At 33.4% G+C, this 12,439-nt stretch overlaps 1 protein-coding gene across 5 annotated transcripts in view; it reads left to right on the top strand.

The window, feature by feature from the left end:
• FUT8 (fucosyltransferase 8) overlaps positions 1–12,439 on the top strand; it is a 263,883-nt gene that overhangs the window by 64,921 nt on the left and 186,523 nt on the right. For 3 of the 5 annotated variants that reach the window (XM_082734103.1, XM_082734108.1, XM_082734106.1), the window contains one exon: positions 161–250. The exons of 1 other annotated variant lie outside the window; for it this stretch is intronic. The gene's annotated coding sequence lies outside the window, so the exon portion shown is untranslated. Of the gene's footprint in view, positions 1–160; positions 251–5,438; positions 5,538–12,439 lie in introns of all 5 variants that reach the window. One more of the 5 variants, XM_082734104.1, reaches the window with a different exon arrangement.

The raw sequence follows: 12,439 nt of genomic DNA, 5'->3' as shown, positions 1-12,439 counted from the left end.
ATCTTCAAAGGAGCTCTCTCTAGAGATTTCAAACTAGGGACATGTATCATATTTGAATAGCCTGTGAAATGATATGTGAGATATGTTCACGTTAACAGCAAAGAAAATGCATAATTGTAGGTAATTAATGTTATCCCTTTTTTTTTCTCATTTTGCACAGTGATAATTTTAGTGACCCAGATTCAAGCAATAATATCTTCCTTTGGAAATACCATGTGGTTTTGTCAGTTTACGTTCTAGTGGAAGGAAGGTAAGCCGTTTTTCACAGTTAATATTGAAATAACTTTACTAATAAATCAAATTTTTCTCTTTAAAGGTTAGGAAATCCTTTTTTCTTTAGGTAGGTAGTGTTCCTTCACCCAGAAAGTACTATATTATTTATTGATGCTATATCACTTTTCCTCAAAAGATTCTACTGATACTACATTATTTCAGCTCTGGGGATAATCTGGGACTTCCTTAAAAATCATGTGACTTTTTTGGGAGCAGGAGTACATTCTGAGCTCTGTCTGCTAGATTATCTTGTCGCAGCCATTTTCACCTGGATAGTTTATTTTTACATATATATAACCACTTGACATAATGAGAGAATCTTAATTTTTGTTTTTTGGTTTTTTCTTTTGAGGTTTTCATTTATCTTTTGTGAACTGACATAATTGGCTCCATTTTTATTAGTTATTACTTTAGCTAGAAACTATGCTAATTACTAAGTCTTAGTTTTAGTTTGATTCTGAATTTGTTTTGGGATTGCAGGAATGTGGGGTCTCAATAATATATTTTATGTTAAGCAAATTAAGAATGGAACTTTCAGAGCATTCTTTTCTTTCACAAGCGTCCATCTTCATTCTCATTTGACCTCTTTTGGGGTCAGTTACTCTTTCTTCATATATTACTCTTTCTTCATATATATATATATTTTAGTATATATGTATATATATATATATATTTTTTTTAACTAGTTACTGTAGTCACTTTTCCCAATGTTTTTTGTGACCATCCTCAAATCATTTCCTATGTCTTTCACCCTAATTCCTCATTATCCTCAAAAGAAAAGTATTTATCCAGCTTTGGTGGCTCTCCTCTGGCTGAAGAGCAAGATTATTAATGATTCCTTAAGATGTTACCCTTGTTCCTAATTTTGTAATGGTTCACCATCTGTTCAATATATTAAGGGCTCAGAAATGTGTGTTGTACCTAATACATCACAGATGTGGAAACAATAATAATAAAGTTCTATTTATGTGAAGTGAAGATACTGCTAATATGTTCTCTTGGGTTTCGTTAGTCTGACATTCTTGCTATGTTTGAGCACTTATTTGCAACATGCTTTCAAATTTCTTAGAGTGAATTAGATATTTTCATCTTATTTAACCAGCATGCATTTGATTAAGTATGTTAAAACTCAGTTGAATAAAATTTAAGTCAATAATATAAAGAATAATGAGCTGTTTTACAGTGCAATTTGGGAAAAAATTAGCTGTATTTCTTGTTATAAGAACAGCAGACAGCATCATACAGTGGACTACGATTTTCTAAGTAAATTAATTTTGATAAAGGTTAATTGCACAGCAATAGCAAATGCTAGGAATTGGCATCCAAATGTCAAATTTCACAGGCAAATTTTAGTTTTTTACTGATTTTTTTTCCTCCAGAGGAAGAATATGAAAACACAAGTTTGTTTAGAAGATATTATCATTCTATTTAGGAATTAAGAAATAGGCTTTATTTTTCTGCAAATTGAGCAGCAAAGATACCGGTGAATTACAGTTTTTACGGATTTTTTTTTGAAAAGCCCCTATGGAAATCTAATATTTAGGCTTTATTTAGGACCTGCTTTTAGTTTGTAATCATAATTCAGGATCTAAATGATCCCTATAATTTTTTATTATATATGTGTTTTCATTGCTTCAGAAAGAAAGGATGGAGTGTATTATTTAATAATTTGCATTTTGGTATTACTTATAGGGTGAACTCTATGATCATTTGTATTTTAGGTAATTTATATGCTGTTGAGACAAGTACAGATCTCTATTTTCTCTCTCTCCTTAATAGCATAAGAGTGTTATATATCACTTTATCAGTTAGCAAAATGTGAAGGTAAAAATTGAAAATGGAGACTTTTCAGTGGTTTTTGGCCTGTCATGCAAGTTATCATTCTATTTTAACAGTAAGTAAGAATCCAAACAATTTGAAAACTTTCAACTTTCTTAGAGTTTTCATAGAGGTGAGGTCATAGGGCTAGCTGCTGTTCCCAAATTGGAGAGACAGGCAAATACAGAGAATGACAACTTATTCTAGCAGAGCATAGGAGCAAAGACCTCTAAGGTAACCAGTACTGGGTAGGGAAAAAACCTAAAATGTAATTAATGAATTGCCAGAGGCTCAGTGTGGTAAGTCTGAGGTAGAAACTCTAGGGGGGCCCAAGTATAAGAATCCCACATTTTCCAAGGTTTTACCTCCAGCTCTACCATGACTTCACAGAGAGAATTAGAGAAAAGTGCCCTGGTACTTCCTACATAGGAAGGGGAAGTCAATCATTTTGAAATATGCCAAGGCATTCTGTTTTTCTTGACAAGATTTGCCCTAAAGAAAAGTTATTTTGTCAGTGTCTAATCTTTTATGGTGTTATAAGAGTCTAACTGACCTGGAGGAGGGGGAATGCCCAACTTTAGGCTGTTTCAGCCTTCCGTGGAGGGGAAGAAAATTGTCCAATTCCAGCCATTTTGTTCCTCCTCTAGCCATCCTTTTTGTCCTAAGGGGTGTGTGTGTGTGTGTGTGTGTGTGTGTGTGTGTGTGTGTGGTGGGGATGGTGGTGCCGGAGGATTGGGAGCACAGACTCACTAAAAGACTGAGACCTAATCATAGAACACTTATCTTACCCCACATTACTAATGCCTGTTTGCCACAGTTCCTTTTTTCCAGTGCATCATGTCTGGCTTCCAACAAAAAAATTACAAGGCATGCTAAAAAGCAAAAGTAGAGTTTACAAAGACAGAGCAAGCATTAGAATCAGACTTAAACACAGCAGGGATATTGGAGTGTTCGGACTAGGAATTTAAAACAATTATGACAATATGCCAAAGGCTCTAATGAAGAAAATAGCCAGCATGCAAGAACAGATGGATAATATATGAAATTTTAAGAAAGAACAAAAATGCTAGAAATTAAAAAATACTGTGACAGAAATAAAGAATTCCTTTGATGGGCTTATTAGAAGACCGAACATAGCTGAGGAAAGAATCTCTCTGAGCTTGAAGTTATGTCAGTAGAAACGTCTAAAATTAAAAAACATCGAGGGGCACCTGGATGGCTCAGTTGGTTGAGTATCCAACTCTTGGTTTTGGCTCAGGTCATGATGTTGGGGTTGTGGGATCAGGCACTGTATCTGACTCTGTGTGCAGTGTGGAGTCTGCTTGAGGCCCTTTCTCCCTCAGCACCTTCCCACCACTCTCTCTCTCAAATAAATGGATAAATCTTAATAAAGAAAAAAAAAAAGATTTAAAAAGCAAAGAGAAAAAAGCCTGAAAAAAAATTAAAAAAAAAACAACAACTAAGAACTGTGGGACAATTTCAAAAGGTATAATATATGCATAATGGGAATACCAGAAAGAAAGGAAGGGGTAAAAGGAACAGAGGAAATATCTGAAGCAATATTGACAGTGTTTCATCAAATTAATGTCCGAGTCCAAACCACAGATTCAGGAAGTTTGGAGAACACCAGGCAGGGTAAGAGTCCCCAAAATTTTACCTAGGCATTTCATATTCAAACTTTAAAAAATCAGACAGGAGGTAATCTTGAAAGAAGCCAGAGGGAAAAAACACCTTATCTATAGAGAAGCAAAGGTAAGAATATCTGACTTCTCTTCACAAATCATACAAGCAAGAAAAGAGTGAAGTGGAATAAAGTGTTGGGAGAAAAATCCAACAATTTAGAATTCCGTATCCTGCTAAATTATGCTTTAAAGAAAAGGAGAAAAAAGACTATCTCAGATAACAAAGATGTAAAAAATTTGTTGCTAGTGGGTTTGTCTTATAAGACATATTTAAAGAAATTCTTCAGAGAAGGAAAACTGTATAGGCTAGAAACTTGGATCTACATTAAAAAAGGGGAGAACGTTAGAGAAAGACTAGGTGAAGGGAAATAACTTTAAAATAACTTTTGAATAACTTAACTTTTATTTTTCTTATTCTTAATTGACCTTACAAATAACATAATTTGTTTAAAATAATATTATCAACAATGTATTCAATGAGTGGAGCTTAAATATAAGTGAAATGAATGACAACAATGATACAAGGGTTGGGAAAGAGGAATTAAGAATATTCTGTTAAAAGGTACTTGTACTTCACTACCCATAAAATGGACTTGGATTAGTTGTAAATTTATAATGTGAACTCCAGGGCAAAAATAAAAGAAAGTGAAAAAAGAAGTATAATTGATATGCTAAGAAGGGAGAGAAAATAGAATCTCATAAAAATCCCTAATTAAAGCCACAAAAGAGAAAGAGTAGAAGATATAAATAGGAACAAAAACAAGGGCAATGAACAGAAAACAGTAACAAAAAGAGAGGATATCAATCCAGGTATATCAGTAATTAGTTTACATGCCAGTATTCTAAATATACTCAGTTAAAAGAGACTGTCAGCGTGGAACAAAAGACAAGATTCAACTATATATTGTCAACAGAAACCCACTTTAAATGTGAAGACACATACAGAATAAAAATAAAAGAATAGAGAAGGATATACCATACTAACACTAATCAAAAGAAAGCCAGAATAGCTCTATTAACTTCAGACAGAGCAGACTTCAGAGCAAGGAAAATCTTCAAGTGGAAACCGGGGCATTATATAATGACAGTGGGGTTAATTCTTTAGATAGACATAATCCTTAATATGTATGCATCAAAATGTGTGAGGCAAAAACTGAGAGAATTGCAAAAAGAAAGATGACTCCCCTATTGTTGCTGGGTGTCTCAACACTCTTGTCTTAAAAATGGACAGATCTAGCAGGCAGAAAATTAGTGAGAATATATTTGAACTCAGCAGCACCATCAGTCAACCAGATATGATTGACATTTGTAGATTACTTCATCCAACGATAGCAGAATACACATTCCTCTCAAGAATGAAAATGGTAGGGGTACTTGGGTGGCTCAGTAAGTTAAGTGCCCTCCCCTTCGTTTTGGCACAGGTCATGATCTCAGGGTCTTAAGATCAAGACTTACCTTGGGCTCCTTGCTCAGTGGTGAGTTTGCTTGAGATTCTCTCTGCCACCCCCCTTGTGCCCCCTCTCCCTGGGATCCTCCCCCTGTTCCTACACACACATTCTCTCTCTCAATAAATAAACAAAATCTTTAAAAAAGAAAAAAAGGAATGAAAATGGTATTATTCAGAAACTTCAGAGTTCATTTTAGACTTTAATTTGTTTCCTGTAGGATTGCATCATAAACGAGATCAGAGAAAAGATGAGGACTCATTTTAAAAAATACAACAAATTATTACCTGCCTCCCCTCTACTTCTTACATATTCTAGGGTAAGAATTTTAGAACTTTTTTCTGGCCCCAAGTTTGGCATAATGAATGAGTGTATGTGAGTTAATATACTTTTATAATGAAACCTACCTGGCATTCTCTCTCATTCATTAGCTACTAGGAGTATTTCATACAACTCTTTGGTTCCATGTAGCAAAATTTGAAAATTTGAAAATTATTCCGAAATATGAATCCTTCATGCCTTGGCCAGTATTTGATAATTATTGATTTTGCTCCTGAATAAAAGAGCTCTAGATGTCTGACTGCCTTATTATTATTATTATTATTGTTATTTTGAGTAGATTTTGAGTAATAACAGAAGGAGATGAGAAAAGACAGGTGAGAATTTGTAAAGGAAGGGAATATTCTAACTGGATTTTAGACAGTTTTATAGGTTAATAGAAGACAGATACTTTGAGTGATACATTGCTGAACTTTCTCAAGTAGAGAGGAAAATGACTTAGATTTGATTTTATATTTGAAATGGTGGTGTTTCTTTCCCATTCTGAGACCAGCCTTTTCTCCCTGCTCTTGCTCTCCCATTGAGTTATGCTAGTGAGGAACAGAATCATAGGTTTCAGTTAGTGGAATATAGGAGCATTGGGTAGAATGAGGAGTAGTATTTCACCTTCTTTGTCTAAATTTTAATTCTCATTTTCGTTGCTCAAAGTAGTGTTTCAAGAATTGGTACCTGGTACAAGAGGGTCTTATTCTTAGCAAAGCTATTCTAATGACAAACGACATTCTGTGTTTTCCTATTAGATAATTGGATTAATTATTGGGTTGACATCTATTTGCATGCTAAATGCTGTGTCATTGCTATCTTTTGTTTGCCTGGTAGACTCATGATAGTGACCTTACAGGGATTACCAACAGAATTCCTTTTCTATAAAAAACAAATAAAACTGAAAACAGGGGCGCCTGGGTGGCTCAGTTGGTTAAGCATCTGAGTCTTGATTTTGGTTCAGGTCGTGATCTCAGGGTTGTGAGATCAAGCCCCATGCTGGGCACTGTACTGGGTATGGAGCCTGCTTGAGATGTTCTCCCTTTGCCTCCATACCTTCACCCCCACCCTCCACTCAGATACTCTCTCTTAAAAAAAAAAAAGAAAAAAAGAAAAAAAACCCCTAAAAACAAAAAAATAAAACAACATGTCAAATGAACTTCCCTCCTTGGATCGCAGTTATGGTTTGCGGACAAAAATCTGTCAATGTATATTCCCAGGGTTTCTGTCCTGTCTTAGCTGCCTATTTTCTGAACAAACCTTGATCAAGTCAAATCACTTCTTACCTCATTTTCTTCATCTTCAAAATGGAGACTGTGTCTACCTTACAAAACAGTGGTAAGAACTAAATAACAAAACTTGTGCCAAGTGCCTGGGTCACGTCTGACACAGAACAAGTGTTACTTCTCTTCCTCCTTCCTTTTGACATCAGTAATATCTGGATTCCACCTCTTGAATTCAGTAGTTACTAATTGTGAGATCAAATTATTTTGTTTCTCAGCCTCATTTACCTTTAACATGAGATCATTTTTTTTTAAAGATTTCTTTTTAAGATTTTTTTTTAAAGATTTTTATTTATTTATTTGAGAGAGAGACAGAAAGAGAGAGCATGAGAGGCGAGAAGGTCAGAGGGAGAAGCAGACTCTCCATGGAGCTGGGATACCGATGCGGGACTCGATCCCGAAACTCCGGGACTGTGACCTGAGCCGAAGGCGGTTGCTTAACCAACTGAGCCACCCAGGCACCCCCCATTTTATAAAGTTGTGGTTGGAATTCACTTCCTAGTGTAGTCTAAGAAATTTTTGTTGAATCTGAATGTAAATGTTAAACTGCTAAAAACTTATATAAATATATGAATTTTGCTGGATGGATCTTTTGGACACAAGATCCACAATGTACTTTTAGGAATGTATACTAAGAAGAACATAATAAGGAAAAATACATTTCTAGGTTGTTGTTGTTTTTATGGGAGGACTCTACAATAGTTTACTTAATTTTTGCTTAATGTATTTCATTGGGAAAGTAGGGAAATTGTTGATCAAATGATTTATTGTCACTTGAAATAGCTACCTCTAGAAGGGTTATGCATAGGGCACTAAGGGAGTCAAACACTTGAATATACCTCTTTCTTTGCTTTTATTCTTTTTGTCTTAGGTAACTTCATTTTTAGTGAGACTTCTGCATACAATGATAGTTATGTGGGCAGCTCTTGGAAAATTAATCAGTACTGAAAACTGCCTAGTTTGGTAACTGCCAGAGAAATAATTAATTAACCAATATTAAAGTTTAATTGGTAAATTGAGGTCAAGTCCCATTAATGAATCATGTTAAATGAGTTACACATTAAATCAATATTGTTGAATTTAACTATGTGTTAAATCAATGTTTTCTTTGACATCATAGAATAGAAAAGAAATTGATGTATGTGTGGTATATTGTATTGAATTAAGGAGTTTGTATTTTTAAGAATGTTCTATAGTTCCATGAATTTCAGTTGGATTTGTTTGAATGTGAATCATTTTTGTAATTAGCAAAAATATTATTGCCTTTTTGTCTTGTAGCAGTTGTGCCAGCTTTTGTACATGTGGGGATGAATGTAAATTCTAACTTATTTTCTTACACATTTCCCAAAGGTTAGGAAATAATTTAGCATACAGAATGTTAATCACTTTTAAGAATTCCCAGTTTATCATTTTATTTGACATACTATATTTCTTATTAGATTGCCTGTTATCTGCCTTGAATATGTTACAGAAAGTTGGTAATAGTCTTTGTATGCATAGTTTTTACCCGCAAGGAAAAAGATACAAGAAAATAGAATAAAAACTGAATTGCAAATCATTTAAGTGCAGACAAGTTTCTGCTGAGAAAGTGGAGATGAATTTATGTGTGACTGTTAAAACATATGGATATGTTGATTATCACTATGTTTAAGTATTTTTGTCATAAGGCAAAGGGTTTGCAAAGTAAGAATAATTACATACATTATTGGTATTGCTGAAATAAAAAATAACTTTGTTTCTTCAAGGTTTGGGTTTTCTTCCTTTTGGTACTTGTTTTTTAAAGAAACCAGATGTGTATAGAACTGAATGTTTATTTTTTAACTCCTTTTTAAAAAAATAATTTAATATTAAGAGCTGATAGAATTCTGTGATTGTACATTTATAAAATATTTGGGCAAGTCATTCATAATGTAATATAATATTTTTGTCCTTTTTTATTGTGAAATATATATATAACATAAAATTTACCATTTAACCATTTTAAGTATGTCATTAGGTGTAGGTACTTACACTGTAACTCAGTGTAAGTATGTTTACAATGTTGTGCTGCCATCACCTCTGTCTCCAGAACTTTTTTAGCATCACAAACTATTGTACTCATGGAACATAAACTATGCCTTTTTTCCAGCCCCTGTAACCCCTGTAACCATTGTTTTATTTTTGTCTTTATGGATTTGACTATTCTAGGCTTTTCTTATGAGTTTAATCATGTATTTGTTCTTATGTGACTGTCTTCTTTCTCTTAACATAGTGTCTTTTGGGTTCATCCGTGTTATATCATGTATCAGAATTTCATTCTTTTAAGAATGAATAATATTTTATCTTATGAATGTGCCAAATTTGTTTATCCATTCATCTGTCAGTGGACATTTGGGTTGTTGTGAATAATGCTGCTATGAACATTGGTATCTAAGTTATCTATTCAAGTGTGGTAATGTGTTTTTATATATATTTTAATATTGAAAAATTTTTGTGGTAATGAAATTCTATTTAAATGGACTAGATAAATATCTATATTTTCAGTGCCATCAGTGAATATTAAATACCTTTTGTGTATTCTAAATAGTGGAGATATAAAGAGTCATAAAATCATGATACACTCTTTTGAACTTACAATCAAATAACAATATATAGGGTGTATATTTTAATAATAATAATAGGGTGTGCTTATAAAAATACCCTGATTGGTAGCATATGCTTTTTGGAGTTGAAAAGGTATTTACAATACAAACCTGCATCCTACTTCACTAAATTCTTGCATGTTGTCCTCACCAATTAAGAGGCAAAATACTTGACCTTAATCAACTTGGATATTCCATTCAAGCATATGTATTTAACATTCAAGCATAAATTCTAGAGAGATCATATACTAAAATGGAAGTTGGATCATGACATTCCTCTAAACAGTTTTCTCTAATGAAAACCATTCTTAGAATGACTTAACATTTCTTTTCCCAGACTTCCACCTTAACTCTTTATCACATCCCCTGTCCCCATACTCACTGTGAGCTGGGTAATTCTTTGTTGTGGATACATGGCTTATGTATGTAAACTGGCTTAAGTGTATATGAGTAAAAGGCAGAAGGTTGAATTCTATATGTTTCAAGGTTCTTCCCAGGTTTGTGATTCTAATTTAATCTCTGTGGTACCTGGATTTTCCAAATGAGAGAAAACAGAATAGGCATGTATAACCTCTAAATAAGGCTTCTCAACAGATATATGGTAAATTTACAAGCTGAAATTTGATCAGAATATAAGCATTTTGTTATTTTTTGGTAATTCAGTGGTCTTTTTCTCTCTTTCTCAAAGTATTTTTCTGGAAAAGCAAAATCTTTTATGAATTCATCATAATTTTGTAGTTTAATTGGATTTTTAAGGTTTCTCTGTGTGTGCCAGCTAGACTTTTAGAGAGTGTTACTACTCTTTTTCCATGGAAATGTTAGACCAAAGGAAAACATACAGCTAGCTGTTAGATTCACATTTCCTATGGATGATGTTTTGAAGCTCAAAAGGAATTTTGAACATTTTAAACGCAGCTGAGCAGAGGTTCCAAAAGCTGATGCTATAGTACTGTTTTTTCCTCCATATTCATCTCCTTGACTCCCAGTAGTGAGCCTGAATTGTGAATGATAGACATTTAAAGGCTTATTACTCTGCAGAGTGAAAAAAGAAAGAAAGAAAGAAAGAAAGAAAGAAAGAAAGAAAGAAAGAGAAAGAAAGAAAGAAAGAAAACTGAACTAATTCAAAGTCAACACTTAAAATACTGAAGGGGTGAATGAAGAAGCATAATCATCCATTCATTCAACACATATATGATAGTCTACTATGTATCAGACAATCACTAAACACAGGAAATAAAGCAATGACTAAAACAGAATCAGTCCCTACACTGTTGGAACTTAGACTGCCTAGAACAGTGAGTGGAACATAATAGGCACTTTAAAATATTTGAATAAAATTGTTCTGTTTTCTGGAGAAGATTTTGGAGTAAGCAGCATTGTAGTGAAGAAGTATGGAGTATCCCGATCACTGTATTATAAATATTTCGTTTCAAAGACAAAAAATGGAAATAAACCAAGTATCTATTAATAGGGAAAAAGGTTAAGTAAGTTTATTAGAAATACATAGAATGTAGGATACACTGGGGTCTTGTAATGGCATGTGAAGATATATACTGGCAGACATGTAAGATGTTCTTTACCTAATGAATTAAAGTAGGCTATAGAATAGGATGTGTGCAATGAGTCCTTTAATGTAAGACTGTTTATCTTTAAGTAAAATGTCTTGAGAGATGGTGCAGAAATGGTTATCCATGAATTATTCTTTCAAAAGATAAATTTCCTGTGAACTTTTCTTTATCCTTTATGCATTTCTGTGATTGTTTCTTTTGTTTTACAGTGATCATGTACCATAATTTGAAAATAATTAAGCTAATTAATACGTTTTAGTATAAATTGATTTTTAAACTTAATACCTGTATCAGTAGACATTGTTACTGGTTGATGGTCCATTGTCCTGTAAATATAAAATGTATCAACATTAAGGAATTCCACATTTTCTTTCTGGAGAATGAAAGTTAACCAGAAGGAAATACTTACCTTTAACATTTAATATTTATCTTTAATATTCACAGGGTATATTTTTAAAATGAACAGTAACATTTTGAAATGTGTGTAATAGTAAGAAACTATTTTATAGTAATTTTAGTTTTTATAGATACTTTGAGGAATGTCCGTATAATTGGAAGATGGAGAACTGGGACCATTCCTTAGTTTTTTTCTGTTTGAAAACTTAGTTTGGATATAGATATTAGTAGATGTTAGATTTAGCTGTATTTTTTATCTGAAGATTTATTTTTGCTTTCTTCTTTGCTTAGTATGATTACTGATTTTTTCTTTCTTTCTTTCTTTTTTTAAGGTTTATTTATTTGAGATAAAGCGAACTAGAGAGCATGAGTGGGGGTTGAGGGAGAGGGAGAAGCAGTTTTCTCACTGAGCAGAGAGCCCAAAGCCAGGCTTGATCCCAGGACCCTGGCATCATGACCCGAGCCAAAGTCAGACGTTTAACCGACTAAGCCACCCAGGTCCCCCTGCTTTTCTTAATTAGGGGAGAGAATACATGTGTTTTGGGAGTTCTGGATATAGTTGGTTAATATTCTTAGGTTTTCACATATAATATGGCGGATCATACTAAATTATTTCTTCATGAGTATTTTCTTCCAAATGTCTTGTAATAAGTTGTTTTTTTATCAGGACAAATTAGGGGACTCTTGAAAAATTCCATTGTACACAGATTATTCTAACAAATTCATTTCATTAGAAATACTATACCAACTTTATTTTTTTTTAATCTTCTGGAAGATCATATTGACTGATTATTGGAGTTTCAAATGATAGGTGATTAAATTTGAAAACTGTGTCTCAAGGTCTGTTTATCTTTTTAAAATGATTATTATTAAATACTTGTTTATTTTTTTTAAAGGTTTTATTTATTTATTTATTTGACAGACAGAGATCAGAAGTAGGCAGAGAGGCAGACAAAGAGGGAGAGAGGAGGAAGCAGGCTCCCCACAGAGCAGAGAGCCCGATGTGGGGCTCGATCCCAGGACCCTGAGATC

The sequence above is a fragment of the Mustela nivalis genome (assembly GCF_964662115.1).
Source record: "Mustela nivalis genome assembly, chromosome: 6".
Taxonomy (NCBI): Eukaryota; Metazoa; Chordata; class Mammalia; order Carnivora; family Mustelidae; genus Mustela; species Mustela nivalis.
Note: the sequence above shows the minus strand (reverse complement) of the source record. Positions and strands in the feature narration are given on the sequence as shown.